Genomic DNA, 17035 nt, shown 5'->3' on the forward strand with positions numbered 1-17035 from the left:
AAGCAAACAAAACATACTTATTAGTTGTCAAAATTGTCTGAAAACCACTGGAAAGAACTAGGAAAGGCTGCCACAAGGGCGCGCATTGTGTCCATCCCTAGGCCTCTGGAAGCCCCAAATGCGCGCCCTTGTGGAAGCCAGTTTGGGGGCATTCCAAGCCATTTTCAACACTTTGTAGATGCTTTTGCCATGCAATAGTGAGTCACATAGCATGGATACATAAGGAAGTGCATGCCCCACTTAGCCAAGGTGCTAAACGTAGGCAATTTTTCACAAAAACAAGCTAATGGCTACATACATACAATAGAAGGTAGACAAAACTTGAACCAGTGCTACATTGCATGGTACAGAATTAAAACAATACAATGCGCAGTGGGGTATACAATAAAAGACGCTTATATTCAAATTCTTCCCAATACAATGCACAGAGTGGGGTATACAATCAAAAGACGCTTGTATTCAAAATCTTCCCAATCTTGGAGTTCCGTAAATACAAAAAGGTTTGATGCCTAATTACAAGCTACTCCTCATGGCGCAAACGGCGAGCAAGCTGCATATCCTTGTGCATAATGGTTACACGCTTTGCATGGATGGCACAGAGGTTAGAATCCTCGAATATGCTAGTTAAATATTGCTCTGCTGCCTCTTGGACTGCCTCTATGGCCACGACGCCCATCCAAAACTGAGTGTTGTACAATTGCAAAACCTCCCTGCATAGCCTTGCGAAAGGGGCCCTCCGAATAGGGAGCTCGGTGCTCTTTTGATAGTGTCGAATCTCCGCAAAAGCACGACTACGCTTTCGTACCTTCTGAGGTCGACGTGGAGGTGCATTTTTGGCACGAGTTGGGGCAGCTTGCTTCCTCTTCTTGTAGACAATGATCTTTATCTTTTTTGTCTGCACAGGCACTTCCAACACCTCATAATCTGATTCCACCCACTCTCCATCTGATTCGTGCTCTTCACTATTGACCGGATGTGCTGGTGTAGGGCCACTCCCTGTAGGAAGTGTCTTACCCCCAATAGACATGTGAGCCTGATAAGTTTGTATTTGGATGCCGACCCATGGGGCATCTTCATCCGTTTGCGTCTCTTCGGAGCCTTATGACGGTTGCTTTTGACTGTTTGTTTCTTTGCCCTAGTCGCTCTCATCCTCCCTGTTGCCATCAGAATCGTTGGAGTCCGATGAATAGACAACAAGGCGATGCTTCCGTCTCTCTTTTGCTGCTGTAGAGGACTTGCATGCTGATTTGAAGCTCCAGCTTCTTCTGTGTGGACTTCACCTCGAGGTTGTGAAGTTTCTGAAGGAGTACGAGCAGAAGTGCGACGCGAGAGAGAGTGCGAGAAGAAGAGCACGACGATATGGTGAACTCGCTCTACTGTAATGTGTAGAGCATAGTGAGTTCTTATTAGGTTTTAACAAAAGAATATGTGTACATACCTGGCGGCCCGCGCACTTACCTGGGCAACCACATTGGGCTTTATACCCCAACAACCTCCCACTTAAAGTCCAATGTGGTACTTTAAATGTGAGAGAAGCTACTATACAAGCTAATATACAAGAGATGTAGAGAAGTGATGTACTACCCTACACCTAACTGCTTGCAAAAATGCGCAAAGCTCTCTGAGGGAAGTCCTTTTGTAAGTAGATCAGTAGGATTTTCTGTGGTGTGAACTTTGACAAGCTGAAGTTGCTTATCCTCGAGCATTTCCCTGATGAAATGATACTTCAAATCCACATGCTTTGTCTTTGAGTGATAAACTGGATTGCGAGCCAATTGTATAGCACTTTGACTATCACAATATAACACGGGCATCTCTTCTTTGATTCCCAAATCTGTTACTAGTCGATTAAGCCAAATTGATTCTTTGCATGCGTCTGATGCTGCAACATATTCAGCCTCTGTAGTAGACTGAGTAACACAATCTTGTAATCTAGAACGCCATGATACTGCTCCACCAGCCAATGTAAAGACATACCCTGACGTAGACCTTCGGTTTTCTAAGTCACCTACATAATCTGAGTGTGTAAAACCCTTTACACTTAGCTCCTGACTCCCATAGCATATGCGCATACTCTTTGTAGCTTTCAGGTATCTCAATATTTCTTTCACTGCCTCCCGATGTTTCTTGCCTGGGTTTGACATGTATCGACTTACTACTCCCACTACAAATGCAATGTCTGGGCGAGTAGCAATCATTGCATACATCAAACTACCCACTGCAGACGCATATGGAATCTTATCCATTTCAGCCTGTTCTTCCTCAGACATAGGACAATCTTGTTTGCTAAGTTACACATATGGTGGCAATGGAACACTCAATGCCTTTCCCTTCTCCATATTGAAACGTTGCAAAACCTTGTCAATATACTCTGTTTGAGATAACCAAATCAACTTCTTTGATCTGTCTCTCTCCATGCGCATACCAAGTATATGACTTGCCTCACCCATGTCTTTCATGTCAAACGATTTTGCCATCTTTGACTTCAAAGCTGAAATCTCTTCCAAGTGCTTGCCAGCAATCAACATGTCATCCACATACAAAATAAGGATCAGCCAACTACCATCCTTAGCCTTCTTTGTATATAGACAATGATCGAACTCACTACGTTTGTAGCCTTGAGAAAGCATAAACTTGTGGAATTTATGGTACCATGCCCTCGGTGATTGTTTTAAGCCATAAAGACTCTTTAACAATTGGCATACCCAATCTTCCTTGCCTTTCTCAACAAACCCTTCTGGCTGCTGCATGTAAATTTCCACATCTAAATCACCATGCAAGAACGCTGTCTTGACATCCATTTGGTACAACACCAAATCTAATATGGCAACCAATGCAAGAAAGCATCTCAATGTAGTCATTTTGACCACCGGAGAGAAGACTTCATCAAAGTCAATGCCTTGTTCTTGCTTAAAGCCCTTGGCAACAAGCCTTGGTTTGTACTTTGGCTGACTATCATGAGCGGCGATCTTATACCTGTAAACCCATTTACAGGGTAGAGCCTTTTTGCCCCGTGGTAATTTAACTAGCTTCCATGTCTGGTTTTTATGCAGAGCTGTCATCTCTGACTGCATGGCCAATTGCCAATTCCCGGAGTCCTTCATTTGCACTGCTTCCTTGTAACATGAAGGCTCATTGCAATCAGTCAACATGACATAGTTCATAGATGGAACAAACCTATCAGGAGGTCGCGTGACACGTCCAGATCTACGCACAATAGGTGTCTCAGGCTGAGCCACAACCTATGGTTCCACTCTATCCTGTCCTTGCTCCTCTTGAGCCCTGACATTTTGTCTTGCACGTGCAGGTCCATCTTCTTGGAAGGCAACTCTTCTAATCTCCTCAACCCTCTCTGGCTTAGAATGATATTTGGATTCATTAAAGTGAACATCATTGCTGCGGACAACCTTTCTGGATTCGGGATCCCAAAGTCTGTACCCCATCTCGCCAGAATTACCATAGCCTAGAAAGATGCACTTTCTACTCTTTGGCTCAAGTTTGTTCCTAAATTCCTTTGGAATGTGAGTATATGCCTCACAGCCAAAGACTCTGAGACGCTTGTATGAGGGCATTTTGCCTGACCATACCATCTCTGGCATTGAATCCTTCTGCAAAACCTTGCTAGGAGATCTATTTACAAGATGAACAGCTGTTGATACAGTTTCAGCCCAAAACCCATTTGGCAGCTGTGCATTAGACAACATACTTTTGACCTTCTCTTGTATGGTCCTATTCATCCTCTCAGCAACACCATTTTGAGGAGGATTGTAAGGAGCATTAAGTTCACGTTTTATACCTTTTGACTCACAAAATTCCTGAAAGGCCTTTGAAACATACTCTCCACCATTGTCAGTGCGTAAGCATTTAAGCTTCTTGCCACTCTGATTCTCCACAAGTGTCACAAACGTTTTGAAAACACTAAACGCTTCATCCTTGTGCTTGAGAAAGTAAACCCATACTTTCCTCGAGTAATCATCTATAAATGTCATAAAGTAAGAAGCTCCCCCTAGAGATAAGTTAGGCATAGGTCCACACAAATCACTATGAACAAGTGCCAACTGTGTATCTCTTCTACTACTTCTATGCTTATGTGGCTGCTGTGTTTGCTTACCATACAGACAATGTTCACAGAATTCAAAATCATTAAATGAAAAGCCAGGCAAATAACCAGAACGAGACAAGATTTCCATTCCCTTCTTGGACATATGTCCTAACCGACTATGCCACAAAGAAACGTTCGGCTGCTCGATTACATTGATTACATTTTTAGAGACATTTGATACATAAATCATGTAAAGTCCTCCAGACTTTACTCCATGTGCTACTGTCATAGAACCCTTAGATATCTTCCACATGTTCTGTCCAAAAGTGGTGACGTAGCCAGCATCATCAAGTAAACCTGTGCTGATCAAGCTCTTTGTAATTGCGGGAACATGTCTCACATTCTTCAGCGTGAAAGAAGAGCCATTCTGAAACTTCAATTGAACATCTCCAACACCTAAGATCTCACATGTCTGCCCATTGCCTAGCCGAACATGATCTCTAGTGGTCACATAAGAAGTAAACCACTCCTTGTTTGGAGACACATGAAGTGATGCCCCTGAGTCTATAATCCAGTCACTCAGTGCATTTCCATCAGATGCTGTAAGAAGAGCTGAGTCCATTGTATTATTCAAGAAGTAGATGTCTCCTGACACTAGACTGTCATCCTCTGCAATAGTGTTTGTCACATTTATTTCTTGAATCTTCACTGAGGACTTGTTCTTCTCACCATGGTCTTCAGCTTTCTCTTTGCCTTTTTCTGCTTTCCATTCTCTGCAGTCTCTTTTCATGTGACCCTTCTTGCCACAATGGTAGCATTCTATGTCACTCTTGCCTTTAGCACTGCGGGACTTGCTACAAGACTGATTCCTCTTTCCACCTTTGTACTTTTCTTTGGTCCTTCCCCTGACAACTAAGGCTGTTCCTTTGCCTTTGTCCATTGTCTTTCTATTGGTTTCTTCAGTAAGAAGACTTCCTTCTACACCTGCTATGTTCAAACCATCTGGAGGTGCAAAATTACTCAAAGCTGTGTGAAAAGTGTCCCAACTTTCTGGCAATGTGATCAATAGGAACATAGCTCTAATAGGTTCATCAAACTTGACACCTTGAGCTGACAACTGACTATAGATTGTGTTGAATTCATTCAGATGATTGGACATAGGTGTCCCTTCTTTCATCTTCAAGTCAACAAGCTTCTTAAGCCAGTATACCTGTGAAGCTGCACTCTGCTTCTCATAAAGATCACTCAGATTTAACCATGCTTGATAAGCCGACATCTCGTCTGCTACATTGAAGTAAACGCTTTCTGCCAAAGTCAGCATAATGGTAGAAAGTGCCAATTCATCCATTTCGCTCCATTCATCTTCGTCCATATCTTCTAGTTTTATCCCCTTGAGCTTTATAGGTTTTATCTGCTTCTTTTGTACCAACACGTGCCAAATCTGCTTCTTCCACAATGGGAAATTGGTTCCATCCAGCTTCTTGATATTGTAAAGAGCAGTGTCCTGTGATCCAGCCATAGCTACGCTCCACAGTGGTTTACTTTCCTGGGAAAAATTCGGCAGAGTTTCCCCTGTAAACTGACCTCTGAACCAATATCAACCTGTCAAATGAACCAAGAAAGCTTCAGATTCTGCATAAATTTTGGCAGAGTCTCCTTTGTAAAATGGCTCTGGTGTACTCAAAAAACAGACCAAAAAACAGCTCAAAAAACACTGTCTCTCTGACACTGTAAGCTGTGGGTAAACCTGTCCTGCACCTGTACTGTCTCTGACTGTTCTGTCACTATCCTGTAAGCATAGACTGCGACAATGCCTCAACGGCAGTAAAGCAAAGATGCAATCCCAACTGTCTAACTCACAGTCAATACATCCTAGCTGCCTATCTGAGGGTGCTCAAGGGATCGCTCCAAGACCTGTATCACCGAAAGGATCTCAACATTCGAGAATTCCCCAGGTCAATAAAACCTCACTGGACCCTCAACAAAGGCTGCAGTAAATCTGACAGTACATAGACTTCCCACAAAGTCAAACATCCACAAATTTCCCACTATATGCTGTAACCGCTGCGGCGGTTGTTTGCTGCGTGACTCACAGCCATCAAACCCTCAACAAACATACATCATCTCTGACAATACATCCCATGTGGAAGTACCTGCAATGTCAGGATGAAATCTGGAATATCAAGTAGCAAACATAAGCTACCTGATGAACTAGTGGATGTCGCCTACAGTCTGTGTGTAGATGCGCCCGTGTCGTATGTGACACGCCTCCAAGAACTGTGAGCCGTCCTTCGATGTGTAGACAGCCACAAATCAACACTCTGGGAGTGTCGATATCCTCAGCACCTGCAGTCGTAGGCCAAAAACCCCAAATTTGTAGAGTCGGATCTGCACCCGTCGAGACCACGTAGTCGAAAATGACCTGCGCAGACCTTTGTCGAAGCCGAACGGTGGCCAAGATGACCTCAGAATGAAATTCTGAGAACACCTGAGTTGGTGACTCTAGCCTCCTGCAGTGCTGTCCCGAGCCTCGATCTAAGCTCTGATACCAGTTGAAGGAGTACGAGCGGAAGTGCGACGCGAGAGAGAGTGCGAGAAGAAGAGCACGACGATATGGTGAACTCGCTCTACTGTAATGTGTAGAGCATAGTGAGTTCTTATTAGGTTTTAACAAAAGAATATGTGTACATACCTGGCAGCCCGCCCACTTACCTGGGCGACCACATTGGGATTTATACCCCAACAGTTTCAGCTTCTGTTGCTGTACCTTTGAGTCGTTAGCCATCCGACCCCTCTGGATATGCAATCCAAGCCGTTTGTTTTGTTCTTGCCATGGTAGCACCTAGTAGGGAAAATGACAAAATGAGTGCATTCAACCTTTAAATAGGTTTTTTTGAGATTTGGGCCCTTTCACACTATGCGGCCAATTGAGTGACACTCAAATAAAGAAATTGAATCTAACAATTAAACCTGGATCATGCGGATGGCTGACGCGACGCCCAAACGCTGCCTTTTCGATACTTAGTTGCACGCCAAGCTTCATGGCCCAAGGACGCTCGCGAGTGTTTCCACTTCTCGGATGCTGCAGTACGGGAGGCGTTGCGTAACTGCTTTGCTAACATCGACTCTCTTGCTTTCTCAATAGTACGAGTTCTCCCAAAGGTGTGCCTAAAAAACCAGTTAAACATTTCTTGGAGGTAGTTGGAGTGTGAACTACCACCACCATGCCGAGTATTCTTGAAGTAGACTCCTTTTGCTCGATAGTGGGACTTCTCTATGCCTTGTGTACTCCATATATCAAGCGAACCATAGCGGTCCATGAAGTATGCACCATGCGCATAGAGAATGTGCTAAAAAAACCAAAAAGGAGATAAGCTAATAGAAAAGTTGCATTTTTAAACATTGCATATGTATTAAGTCCGTTAAAACAAACCATGTAGTGTGTAATCTTCCTTTCAGACCATCCATCCTTAGCGGCCTTTGTGAATTCATAAAGCACCTTCTTGAACTCCTCTCACTGCTCAATGGTGGTGCTTGAAAGATTCATCAATTGCACAACCTTTTGAAAGGATGACCATACTAGCTTGCGTTGGTTAGCAACCTCCACATTGGGATCTTTGTCCGTCGTGCATGAACACAAATATTTCCACAACTCCCACCGCTTCTCACTTGCTAGATCGACACTTGCCTTGGATACCTGCATTGGAGACTTTGAAATCTTCTTGAAAAATCGACGTGCCTTGGCTCCATTCATGGAAACCTTCTGTGCCACCTCATATGTCTTCTCCCTACAAGTCTCTGCTACAATGTTCACCCTTGATCGGTGACATCCAATCTCATTAAGGAGCGTCTCCACCCCCTGCAAGGAGTCTTTTGACCGTTGAAGGGGCTTCATTGTGAAAGCATAATCAATGTGATGCTTTAGGATCCTATCAAATATTCGCATAAACGCATGCAATGTACAAAAGTGAACATTGTTGAGGGAGAAAGGAATTATGGGGTTCCACCCAGGATCTTTGCTATCCCTATTGGGCACCTGCAACATATCACATGAAAGAACCGAAGTTTGCCACTCCCTATTTATATGGTCATCATTATCTTCGTCCTGACCTTCCACTTGAGTTGCTCGACTTGTCTTGTGCCCTTTTGTACAGAATGGATAGGGAAGTAAAGAATTTGCACCTTGTTTGCATCCAAGCATGTACTTTATGGTCTTTAGATCACCACCTAAATGTCATTCAACATCGAACTCCCCACGTCCTTGAACAGTGAGCTTCTCACCGTTTATTTGAGCTTTAATGGCCTCTGTGACCCATGGGATTATACTGAAAATCCATGCAAGGACTTCATGTGTCTCTTTCGGAACTTCAATTGCACCAAGCCACCATATATCCTTCTCTGATTGCACACTAAAAGAGGGCTTTGTCGCTTCACTCGAACTGGAAGATTGCTTGGCATAAGCTAGGGCTTCATTCATAAGCGTGATGCTCATTCTCTCCAACTTTCTCCCTTTGACAATTACACACTCATCCAACTTCAGCACGAACACAAGCTTGCCTTCAAGAATTGCCAACAATATAAAGCCTCAAAATGCATGTTATGACACATCATAGAGCATGTAGGCAACTCTAAACTAACCTGCATCACTCAAATTGTAGAAAATAGCCATGGACTGCTGCAATCGTATCAAGTCCACAAAGATATTGTTGAATTTGGTGTAAACAAACCCTTCGGTCCGCAACACACTGTTAGAAACAACACCGCTTCTCTTCCCGCGGCCCTTCCTTCCTTGTGATTTGCTACGGAGCGGCTGAAGAGGCATCGTGTCTTCAATATACAAGTAGTCCCCTAATCGGTGAACAACATCTTCATTTGACACCTTCTTCGCAATCTGCACTTTGTGAGGAAGTGGAAATAGGTTTTCCGTGACTCCTCGACTTCTTAATGCATCTTTTAACACTTGATGTATTGCTTGATAGCCCTTGGTACTAATCCCAACAGCATCACAAATATCTTGAACATCTAGATCAGTGACACTATTAGAAAAATCACTAAGAACTCTCTTAGTGATTGTGCCTTTCAAGTGTTTTGCCTCTGGAGCATCAAGCATGCCAATAAAATCCTCTTTGTTGAAACAAGAACGAAGTAAAGTAGCCCTAGCTGACGCATTCTCGCCGCCACACATTTCTTGGACGAAGTTCCTATTGCCCAAAACAACAATGATGAGCCGTATTAGACTTAAACATTATGAGGGACAGAACACGTTACCTCATAGCTGTCACCCTTCGTTTTCTTGCACCTCCACGTGGTGCAAGAGTCTGAATTTCGGACAACTCTCGTTTCCTCACCCTACCTTCCATGGCAGTACTCTTCATGTGTGAAAGAGTATCCTCAAGCTTTTTAATTATATTTTCCTTGGTTGTGATGGTGCTCTTTGCCTCCTCAAGCGCACTAGTAGCTGTTTGCATATGATCTTGAAGATTGTGGAAACTCCCATTGAGCAACTGCCAATGACGCAAGTAGATTTCGGACCGCGCAGTCTCATGTTTGTTGAGTCTCTTGCAGTAGCCCAACAAACCTTGCTCTCCATTTCCAATGTATTGCAACAGTGATGGAATGTTTGTAAAAGACGGATGAACATTGAGAGAAGGATCCTTTGGATACAAGCATCCGTCTGTCCAGAGATCCACATTCTTCTCCCCTTGAGCGCGGCGTTCGCTGGCTGAAGGTAATGTACCCAAGCATGTTTTCTTTGTCGGAACATACTCTTGAGGTAGGCGTAGGAAAAGCCTTGGAGACCTACCGCGTAAAGAGCTTGCTGGGACATTGGTCACGTCGTCAAGAGGCATTGTAGGATGGAGAGATGGAGCTTGAAGGATGGAGAGATAGAGCTTGTAGGATGGAGATATGGAGCTTGAAGGATGGAGAGGTGGGTGTGTAGGTGCAGCAGCAGGTGCAGGTGCAAGGGGGATGGGTGTAGGAGAGGAGCTTAGATTAGGAGGGAAAGTTTTCAATTTTGGGAGGAATTTCCTAAAAGTTTTGGAGGGGATCAAAAAATGTTGAATTATAATTAATTTAACTTAAAAATCTTTTTTTTATTATGTGTATATGTTGGGGGTACTTTTTAGGAGGGATTAGAGTTTTTTTTTAAGTTTTTGAAAAAAATCATTTTTTTGACCTCTTAGACCCACGGATTTGCTTAGGTACGTGGCATGGGAGAGTTAAGAGGCCACTTACATGTTGGCCAAAAAGCTAGAGAGAGAAGACCCCCTACCCCCCTACTTTTCAAATGGTTTACCCCCCCCTTCCCTACTTTTTAAATGGTTACCCCCCCCCCCCCCCCCCCACCTTTTTAGGGGTCAAAGGTGGAGGAGACCCTACCAAAATAGCCCCATTCAAAGCCTTTGTCCCCCTTAATCTTGGCAGGCTTCCTTTAAATTAGGGATTCTTACAAGGTCCATGGAGAGTCCATTTTTTTCCTAATGACTACATGTGAGATAATTCCTTCTCTTGTCTTCTTGACTCATACTCTAATACTCTAGGACAAAGCTCACACCTTACAATCCTCCCCTTGAGGTTTTAACTAGGGCAATACAATGAAGGTTCTTTATCCATTAAGGATGACACATGGTATCCACTAAGGATGCCAATATAAGAGGAATCCTCCCCTTGAACTTTGGGCTACAACTTGATGAAGAAAGACAACACTCCAATCCAAAACAAAGACAATATACATCCCCAATCCAGGAGACAAACATCATGACACTCCAATCGAGGAGCAAAAACAACGCTCTAATCTAAGAGAAAAACTTTGTAAAATGTTTGCTTCGCTCTATTCCAAGAGCACCTTCGTTTTCTTCAATGCTTTGTCTGCTTCATCATCTTTGTCTTCGTATCCTCCCATCGAACAAGTGTTTCTTTCCCCCTTTTGTTGTGCAATTAAGATTTATTGAAAAGACAAATGCAATGAAAAAATACTCATGTAAAAGAAGTGCTAATGCGGATGATAATGATGCTTTTGCCGATTTTCCGTGCCCTCGAAGTGAATTTTGAACTTTTCCCATGGTGCCTTGGAGCGGTCTTTGTACTAGGAGACTCTCCAAGGCCACTATGTGGAACTCCATACATGAACACATGCTCATATCCTTGATGATTAAATTTTGCTTTAATGTGAAGTACCTCTTCACCTTTTGGGTGAAGCCTCTCTTCACAGAAAAATTGTCTTCTTTGATGCCATTTAAGAAGCTTTGTGAAGCTTTCCAAGTCGAAGCTTGATGTTTGAAGCTCCTTTGGGTGCTCGTAAGAAGTTTGGGTCTTGGTTCCTTCAATCCTTGAAGTGCTTGAGCCTTTGATTTCTTTATCTCTTCCACTTGGAGCTCTTTAAGAGATTTGAAGTGCTTTGCCTTGGAGGTTCTATCGAGCTAAGGGCCCTTACAAGGGCTTGGAAAACTTTATAGATCCCCTCTCGCGGGAAGGCGGCTTAGCAAAGGCGGGTAATTGCAACAGAACTCGTGGGAGCAAGCCCTTAGGGTAAGTAGGAAGGGCAACTAAGCTCGTGGGAATTACCTCGTGCGGAGCCAAAAACCCAAAAGCGATAAGTTTAATGCCTTTGACGTCCGTCAGTGGGTGCGTGAGTGAAGGTGTGGGATTAGGGGATTACAGACCCGAAAGATTCAACAAGCCATGCTTCATACGATTTGGTGTCCAACCGTGGCCCAAATTCCTCTGTACGTGGGAGTAGGCTCTTACGAACCCGACCAACTCCGAAAACTAGATTTAATAGCGAGTTCGGGTTTGCCTAGCTTGCCCAACTTAGGAGGTTCAATTTGAGCACTAGACCAAGTGACACCACCCACAAATAGGCTCAACCTTTTTGGCCATCATTCCTTGTGGACTTGCTTGTCAAAGACCCTTACCAATAGTAATATGAGCTCCAATTTGGCAGAGCTACACACACACACACACACACACACACACACACACACACCTAATTTTAGTGAGAATTTGTGGATGGAGGTGAGGGGGACTCCCGGGCTTGGAATGGAGCGCTTTTGTGAGAAGCACTCCGAGATGAGGTGAGCAATGCACGGTGATTGCGAAATTGGAGAGATTGAACGAATATGTAAACTATGAAAAAATCAACACCAAAAATGACTAAGGAATGCAAAAATTTGATACTAAACCTCTCCCTAATCAAGCCTATCTAGCCATGGAGGATAGCGGCTTCTTGGGTGTGCCAAGGACATGGCCACACATAGCTAGATTAGGGATTTATTGGTGAGAGATGCAACTAGTTATGGAAAATGCCAATGGACCGTAATGATAATTAAGAAATGCTAATCAATCTAATGGAGATGCTAATCACTAACACAATAACGCGTAGCAACAAACCTAGCTAGCATAACCTAGAGCTTTGATACCACTTGATGGGAATGGGATCGTGCTAGCTAGGGTGGATGAAAGAGAAACATCATGCACACAAGTGTGTGTGTGGCTAGATTATCACTCAAGCGAATTAGGTTCCAAGATCAATCAACTTGGACTCATAAACACAATCTTGAGTGGTTGCTAAGCCATTACACAATCACCATAAACAAGAGAGATGTAATGCAAACTAGAATTGGTTTATTTATCCATGAAATGATGAAATGAGCTTTAAGTAGCTGTACAACTTTCCTTGACTCATACTCTAATACTCTAAAACCAAGCTCACACCCTACAATATGTTTCACAAAACCTTTCATGTTTGATACGATTCATTGTTTTTGTTTAGAAAAGCCTTGTCAAGCATTGTACTCATAATATCCTAGTTACACGTAATTACTATTACTATTATTTAGACATTTACACAAATTCACACATTAACTAGGACAACCAAGCAAGATTAGTTGTGCTGGTAATTGGTGCTCCAAAAAACACCTAGGTTAGTGTAATCCCATAAATATTGAAATTTTCTTCTAACTTTCAATTTTTTAGGTGAGGAAACTTGAAAAATTTAGTCAATTTACCTCTAAAATCTCTCACATGTAGGTTTTCCAATCTTTGTCTTTGCAAGCACTGATTGCCCCCGACATCTCTATTCTCCACAATCCTTAAGCCGTTGAGAGTGGCTGATGGACTCAATGTGACATTTTTCAATTGGTTCATTTTTTATCTTCGAGGATGATAATTTCATCTATTTATCTATCAACCTCTCATAAATCTCTCTTGAGAAACAACATCTTGAGTTCAAGGCTAGTTAGATTATAAATGCTTAATGAGTTTAGCAAGTGAACTTTGAAGCAACAATTCATGCTAGTGAGCATGGGAGGAATGAAGAATATTATCTATCATACACAAAGATTTGTAAGAACAAGAGTAGAGTTTAAGGAATAAATGTAGCATATGTGATATCTGAAGGTATTGAGATCTTCCAAGATAGGTTTTGATCTCTAGGATTCTCCGCTCAAGTGTCATATTCATTGTGAGAGCATGCCTTTTAGAATCATTTCTTCACTCCTTTGCAATCAAAATAATAAACTTTGACTCTTATGCTCACTTGAGGCTCGACCAGGAAGATGACCTATTACGCCTCCCCAATCTTGGAAAATTAAAGAGCCTTTGAAAACATCAAAAGAGAATAAGTGAAGGGTGAGTTCAGGAAACAAAAAGACCCATAGGAAGTAAAAATTCAAAGACTTTTTGTGTTTATATAAGTAAAGATGGTTGAGTGCACATTACTACATTTATGTTTTTCTTTGCTTACTTTCCTTTTAGCATTTTCTTCTCTTTAGAGTGTCCTTGCATTATGTAAGTAGTGAATATATTTATTTTGAAGCCATTAGGTATACCATCAGACAATAATATGCATAATGATGTCAAATAATACTATAATATGCATAACAATGTCAAATAAAATTATATGCAATATAGCTTACACCATGAGACCGTAATAGTTATTACTAAAAGCTTTGGGTTCTAGTTCTATATCTTGCTCATTTAGTGGCTTGGTTCCCAAACTCTGGCTATATGTTAGTAGAGGAGTTTTTTTTTTTCATCCTCTTAACTCAGCTTTAGATTCTTGAGCTTGCCACCATAAACATATCAGTAGTAGGCTTGGCATAATCTTGGTCAATGCGAAGACCTATAGGTGAAGTTAATATATGCACGTGAATTTGGTTATGAACTTGCCAAAAATTTATTGTGGTGACGAGAGTTGTGACTTTCCAACCTGCTTGCTACGAAAAAATTCTAGTGTGAAAGCTCACATATCAAGCAAGTACAATCAAGTACTAGATGCACTATCACAATGACCACATTCTAATGCTTCATCTGTAGCGTAATTATCAGAGTGATTTCATATCTATGATAGATGAATATCCTATTGTTTGAGGTTTTAAATATAGTTGGGAAGACAAAAGAATCATATCTTCTATAAGATAAATATATTCTCTATGGCTCTCGCCTTTGTGTCACTCCTCACTCCTTGAGAGGGAAGACTCTTTTTCAATCGTATGCTCCACCTTATGGTAAGCATTGTGAAATTCAAGCCATTATGAAGAGAATGGATTCTAGGAGGGCCTCTTTATTTGTCATAGATTCAAAATGAGATTAAGAAATGAGCAAATGGTTGATTGCCATGTGGGCTGAAATTTTGGGTGTGGAAAGGCCTAAAAGGTAGTGGTGAAACTTGTAGGTCTGGAGATGGGGGTAATAAATATTTTAGTAATATAATTGAAAATGCTTTTAGAAATTAAAAATATCAAACATTTTTTCCACAAATTGTGGGAAAAAACAATTGTTTCTCTCTTTAGTGTGCCTATTTTGTCACCTATTGCGGGAGAATCACACCACTCATAAAGTGCATGCAACACAACCTAAATCAACATAATGTCAATCAAGGACACATATGACACGAAAGGCACACAAAGGAAATCTCTTTAGCTTGTTAGGATCAGAACATCCTACACATGCAACACTTTGGCAAGCCAACTAAACCACAACCTAGAATCTCATTGCTCTCAACTACACCACCAATCCACATACACACAAACGGAAGGAAACTCACTAGACCATGCCAGAATTGTATGTATGGAACACCATCCCCTCACTAGGATACACCTGTCCCAAAGCCTCTACACTCAAAATCCTCGCTCTAAACCCATCTATGGAAAACACATATAAAGACAGAGCCAAATTGTGAAAGTGCCCGAAACTGAAAACTATGAGTACCTATGCGTAGCTTATGTCGCCACGATTCTAATGACTACTTGCACGCAAAAAAAAGACATCGTTTGATATACTTACAACCACACATAGCTTGTAGGTGCGTTGACGCGTGTGCTTTGTCTTGCGTGGAATGCTTGGCTTTGTCACGTAGCTCTCCTCGACCCTACAACAATGGTGCAGTTGGATCTCCAATGCGATGAGCGAGCGGGGAGTTGCGTCAGGATGAAGCTCACGCTCTCTCTCTTCCTATCTCACACACGGTTGACGGTAGCGCTAAACTTTGATTATGATTAAGTGTATTTACAAAAGTGGCCTAGGTACCTTATATACTAAGCCTACCTTAGGTTAACCAAAAGTAGAGTTTGAGGGGTCAAATGGCTTGGTATTTACAATCTGGAAATGTCATTGCACCCCGGCTTCTGTAACTAGACTACCTACTTAATACAAATGATGTTTTAACCATAATCTGCAACATTTCATAACTCTCAGAGAATAAGGCTTTGTTGAGTTATGTCGTGTTGTTGACCCAGCAGTCAACACTTCCCCGCTCCAAATTCATGTTGGCCCTGACATGACCTGATTGTCGATGTTGGTGCGGCCTTTGTTGTCGTGTGACTGATGTAAAGAAAGTATAGGCTGTAGCCTTTGCACGAGCTCATACTGTTCGTCCAATCCGATGTATATAGTTTTCATATGATTCAAGAAATAATAATTGATGATGAACATCTCCCAATGTTGTGCTTTTCCTATTTTCAAAAACAACTGCCACAATCTTCAACTTCTTTAGGCCAAGTTGCACTCCAATGCAAAGTCTGTCTGTCACGTCGAGTCTAGGAGATAATTTTTATGATTTGAGGTTCCAAACCCATGTTCAACATTCGATCTGCTTCATCAGGGACAAGCTTTTGAGATCCTTTGATTACCCTTATGTCTGCTCTTCATCATCGATGACTTCTTTGTTCTTGCATCAAGGTGATCAAAGCCGCATTTGCCACTGTTAGCTTTTGTGTGATGTGTAAATCATTATACTGCTTCTACTTGATACATGACTTAATTAAAGCCCGACAAACCGCAATTAATTCCCCAAGTTAGTAACTTGCTTCAAAAGGGCCTTATCCAAAAACATTCACGATAGATAACCATGCTTCTACTTGATACATGACTTAATTAAAGCCCGACAAACCCCAATTAATTCCCCAAGTTAGTAACTTGCTTCAAAAGGGCCTTATCCGAAAAAATTCACAATAGATAACCATGCTTCTACTTGATACATGACTTAATTAAAGCCCGACAAACCCCAATTAATTCCCCAAGTTAGTAACTTGCTTCAAAAGGGCCTTATCCGAAAACATTCGCGATAGATAAGCATCGATGAGCTATCATTGTCTATTTGTCCCCAAAATTCATATACATGATGTACAGGGCATGTAGATGGCTATCAAGGCTTTAGATTTGAAAAAAATGCATCTTTGTCTAGCTAGGGGTAAGGCCTCTTTTTGTTTTTTTGAAACCCTTATCTTGTACTCTCTTTGCATAGCCTCCTAGTTGCACTCCAATGCAAAGTTTGTCTGTTAGGCCGAGTCTGGGAGATAATTTTTCTGATTTGAAGTTCCAAACCCATGTTCAACATTCAATCTGCTTCATCAGGGACAAGCTTTTGAGATCCTTTGATTACCCTTATGTCTGATCTTCATCATTGAGGCCTTCTTTGTTCTTGCATCAAGGTGATCAAAGCCGCATTTGCCACTGTTAGCTTTTGTATGATGTGTGAACCATTATACTGCT

The sequence above is a fragment of the Adiantum capillus-veneris genome, chromosome 13 (genome assembly GCF_014529385.1).
Source record: "Adiantum capillus-veneris isolate H3 chromosome 13, ASM1452938v2, whole genome shotgun sequence".
In the NCBI taxonomy this organism is placed as follows: domain Eukaryota; kingdom Viridiplantae; phylum Streptophyta; class Polypodiopsida; order Polypodiales; family Pteridaceae; genus Adiantum; species Adiantum capillus-veneris.